The sequence below is a fragment of the Mastomys coucha genome, chromosome X (assembly GCF_008632895.1).
Source record: "Mastomys coucha isolate ucsf_1 chromosome X, UCSF_Mcou_1, whole genome shotgun sequence".
Lineage (NCBI taxonomy): Eukaryota > Metazoa > Chordata > Mammalia > Rodentia > Muridae > Mastomys > Mastomys coucha.
In genome coordinates, this window is record NC_045030.1 from 144,654,386 (window position 1) to 144,659,038 (window position 4,653).

General features: G+C 43.3%; 1 protein-coding gene across 1 annotated transcript in view; it reads left to right on the plus strand.

Annotated features, from left to right (window-relative positions):
* The first annotated feature begins 3,050 nt into the window (after window positions 1–3,050).
* Window positions 3,051–4,653, plus strand: part of Huwe1 (HECT, UBA and WWE domain containing E3 ubiquitin protein ligase 1) — a 200,895-nt gene continuing 199,292 nt past the window's right edge. The window contains exon 1 of the mRNA XM_031369185.1: window positions 3,051–3,069. The gene's annotated coding sequence lies outside the window, so the exon portion shown is untranslated. The remainder of the gene's footprint in view (window positions 3,070–4,653) is intronic.

The window sequence follows — 4,653 nt, forward strand, 5'->3', positions numbered from 1 at the left end:
GACTTCCAGCCCAGGGATGGCACCACCCACAAGGGGCCCGACCCCCTTGATCACTAATTGAGAAAATGGCCCACAGCTAGATCTCATGGAGGCAGTTCCCCAACTGAAGCTCCCTTCTCTGTGATAACTCCAGCCTGTGTCAAGTTGACACACAAAACCAGCTAGTACATTACTCAACTGAAAAATTTTAAAGGCAGAAGGCCTTGGGATTATGTATTTCAAATTATTATACCTACCAAAGCTTACTGTCATAATTTAAACAAAAAGTAAATCTGTGACTACTAAACTGCCTCTGCAGGAAATGCTCAAAGGAATCCTTTCAACTGAAGAGGAAAACAAAAAAAGCCGAACCAAAACAAACAAACAAACAAACAAACCCAGGTCTACCCAAAAGCCCATATTGTGCATCAATATAAAATTTTGAATTCTTAATTTCTCTGAAGAATCATTACTAGAATTTTGATTAGGATAATATTGAATCATAAATTGCTTTTGGTAGGATGACAATGTTTGCATTCACTTTGATCATGAGCATGGGGGTGCGCTTTCCATTTTCTAGTGTCTTTCTCAACTTCTTTACTGTTTTAAGGTTTTTATTATAGAAATCTTTCACTTCCTTGTTATGTTTCTTCCCAGGTATTGTGTGTGTATGTGTGTATGTATTTGTGTGTGTGCGCATGTACGCGCGTGCCTGTGTATGTGTGTGTGTGTCTGTCTACTGTAAATATCACTGTTTAATTTCTTTTTCAGTATGTTTGTAATCGATATACAGGAAAGCTACTGATTTGGGTGTATTAATTTCATGTCATACCATTTTGCTACAAGAGCTTATCAGTTCTAGAAGACTCTTGTGGAGTCTTCTCTTATACATGTAGAAGTGTATCAACTGCAAATGAAGTTACCTTGACTTCTTCATTTCCTATTTATATCCCTTTTTAATTTCACCACTTTCTTTTTAAATTAATATTTACTTATTTACATCCCAAATGCTGCCCTCCCTCACAGAGGCCCCTCACAGAAACCCTTCCTCTCTATTCCCCCTCCCCTTCTCCTCTGATGGCTCTAACTACAACTTTAAGCACTATATCAAATAGGAATGCTAGGTTCTTTGTTTTGTTTTGTTTTTTGTTTTTTTTGAGACAGGGTTTCTCTGTACTGCCCTGGCTGTCCTGGAACTCACTCTGTAGACCGGGCTGAACTCAGAAATCTGCCTGCCTCTGCCTCTGCCTCTGCCTCCCAAGTGCTGGGATTAAAGGCGTGCACCACCACTGCCCGGCTAAATGCTAGGTTCTTTAGAAGAGTTTAGAAGCATTCCTTCTTTTGTCTTGTTCCTGATCTTAATGGAGATGCTTTGAGTTTTCCTCCAGTTATTAAGATGTTTACTACAAATTTGTCTACATAGGTTTTAATGACATGTTTCCCCATCTTTAGTGTTCTGGGATCTTAAGGTTTTTTTTAAGATTTGTGTATTTTATTTTATGCAGAGGTATATCTTGCCTTTGTGTCTGTACGTTTACCATCTGCATGCTTGGTACCCATAGAGGTCAGAAGAAAGTATAAAAATCCCATGAAATTGGAGTTATAGATTATTGTGAGATACCATATAGGTTCTGGGAACCTAACTCGGGTTCTCTGTAAAAGCAACAAGTGCTTTAAACTACTGAGCAACCTCTCCAGCCTGTTTTGGAGTCTTTTATCATGAGTGGAGTGGATTTTGTCAAAGGACTTTTCTTATCTATTGAGATGATCATGAGATTTCTCTTTTAGTCCAGTTATGTGGTTAATTATATTTATTGTTATGTATATATTGAACCATTTCTGCATGTATGGAATGAAGCCAATTTGATCATGATGAATGTTTTTAATGTATTCTTGAATTCAGTTTTCAAGTATATTTTTTGTTTGATATTGGGTCTCACTATATAGCTATGGCAACATAGAAATCGCTGTGCAGACCAAGCTAGCCTCAAACTCTCAGAGATCCACCTGCCTCTGACTTTACCTCCAGAAAGCTAGGATTAAAGGCATTTGCCACTATGCCCAATGCATTTTTTTATTTTAAGTTTTTTTTTTTCTGTTTTTCAAGACAGGGTTTCTCTGTATAGCCCTGGCTGTCCTGGAACTCTCTCTATAGACCAGGCTGGCCTCGAACTTAGAAATCCACCTGCCTCTACCTCCCAAGTACTGGGATTAAAGGCATGTGCCACCACTGCCTGGCCCAATGCATTTTTTGAGGCAGAATATCACTAAATTATCTAGGCTGGCACTTGATCTTTCTGTCTCAGCCTCCTGAGTAGCTGGGATTACAGATGTGTGTCGCTCTGCCCAGCTGTATTTCTACCTTGTTAATTAAATGTTAGAATATAGAGTTTTACCTGCCCATAGTTTTATTTGGATATACAAATTATGAAGACCTACATTTGTGAACCATGGGCAAGACAAAATGCCTGGGTTTGGGACTCTTGGGGATTTGAGTTTGAATTCCTTATATCCATGAACCTCAATCCTTACTATAAATGTCTCAGACAGCATATAGTCTCAGGTGGGACAATACCTTCTACCTAATAGAAGTCTGGGGGAGATTTTCATAGATATTGCATATAAAGCATCCAACACCGGGCGTGTCAGACAGCAGGTGTCAAAAATAGGAGCGATCACTTCTTAATGGGGGCGAGTGGAAAATAAGATTGGAAAGATTTGAATCAGGTTTTCAGAGGCCCTGGATTGCCAGGTCCTATTCTTGTGACACTGAGGAACCTTGGCAGGCCTGTCAGCGGGGAAGAGAGTTGATCCTAAAGAATTTGTGGCACTGTTCTCTTAGTCTGGTCTGGGAAAGGAACAAGAAGCCCTTGGCCCAGCAGCTCTTGGGTTAAAATCTTTGCAGGCATCTGAGTTATTTGTAACCCGTTGTCATGGCAACACGTTTGGCAAGTGAGCCAGTGCTGCAAGCTCCTGACAGTAGGGCGGGGAGGGCAGTGGGAGAAGACAGAAGATGTGGAAAGGGGTTCATCTGTGACCAGTGTCTCACTTTCCTCTGATTTGCCCAAAGCTTTTCTGCTGCAGAAGAGGGTGAGCATCCTCTGGGGAGAATCATTGGATGTTGGGGTCTCTCTCCTCCCTGATCTCCTGATATTTCAGATGTAGAAATAGGCTGAGGGAGGTCCAGCAGCTGGCTCAAGGCCACAGACAAGTCAGGGACAGAAAGAATACTAGCACCCTCCCTCCTTTTTTTACTTTTATATTTTTTTTTACAATCCAGTTGTTACCCTCCTCCTGGTCCACCCTCCCACAATTCCTCATCCCATTACTCCACCCCCCCACTCCCCACCCCCACCCCCATCTCCAAGAGGATGTCCCTACCCCCTATCCCCCACCAGGCCTGCCCACTCCCTGGGACCTCAACTCTCTCTAGGGTTAGACACTTCTCCCACTAAGGCAAGATCAGGCAGTCCTCTACTGTGGCCTCCTCAGACCAGCTAGTGTATGCTGCCTGGTTGGTGTCTCAGTGTCTGAGAGATCTCATGGGTCCTAGTTAGTTGAGACTGCTGGTCTTCCAGCAGCAGGGTTGCCCTCCTACTCAGCTTCTTCTAGCCTTTCCCTAATTCCACCATAGGGGTCCCCAGCTTCAGTCCATTGGTTGGGTGTAAATATCCATGTCTGTCTCAGTCAGCTGATTGTTGGGCCTCTCAGAGGGCAGTTATACTAGGCTCCTGTCTTTAAGCACAGCATAGCATCAGTAATAGTGTCAGGTTTTGGAGTCTCTCCTTGAGATGGATCCCAAGTTGGGCGGGTTACTGGACCTCCTTTCCCTCAGTCTCTTCTCCATTTTGTCCCTTCAGTTCTTTTAGATAGGGACAATTCTGGGTCAGAGTTTTTGACTGTGGGATGGCAATGTCATCCCTCTACTTGATGCCCTGTATTTCTACTGGAGGTGGACTCTACAAGGTACCTCTCCCCACTGTTGGGCATTTCATCTAAGGTCCCTGCTTTTGAGTCCTGATAGTCTCGAAGCTCCCCAGTCTCTGGCACTTTCTAGAGGGTTCCCCCTCCTCCCACCTCCTGAGGTTCCTTTTCCATTCTTTCTGCTGGTTCTCAGGGATTCTCTCCTGTTTCCCCCTACTATATAAAAGAACCAGCTTTTGGTTTTGCTGATTCTTTGCTGCCACGGGCCAGCCAGTCTGGGCCTCTCTCAACCTGAGGGGAACAGGGTCCTAGTCAGGTAGACAAGGCGTTGGCGAAGAAATGACAGAAACAGACACAAGGGAGTGCTGTAACTGAATGCAATTTGTACAGAGTAGAAATCAGGCTTATAAAGTATACAGAAAACAGAGCAAACTACAAAATTCACATAGGCAGGAGATGGCTATATCAAGGTCAGTAAAATCAAACAGCCAGATGCAAGGCGGAGGAGCAGTGGTGTCTTTCTTCTTGGGTTAGGTTGTCCTGGCAGCTCCAAGATAAACTCTGAGGGTCTGTCTGAGGCAAGTAGCTGAAGGTCTTATTCTAACAATCCTTGGCTGTAACATAAATAATTAGTGATGGGAGCCCTACTGGCAGTAAAATAGTTTTTCTTTCTGTGTGAGATTGCTCTGATAATAAGTGCCTAACTGCTATCTCTGACTCTTGAGATGCCCTGTCTGGTAAGACAGCTTC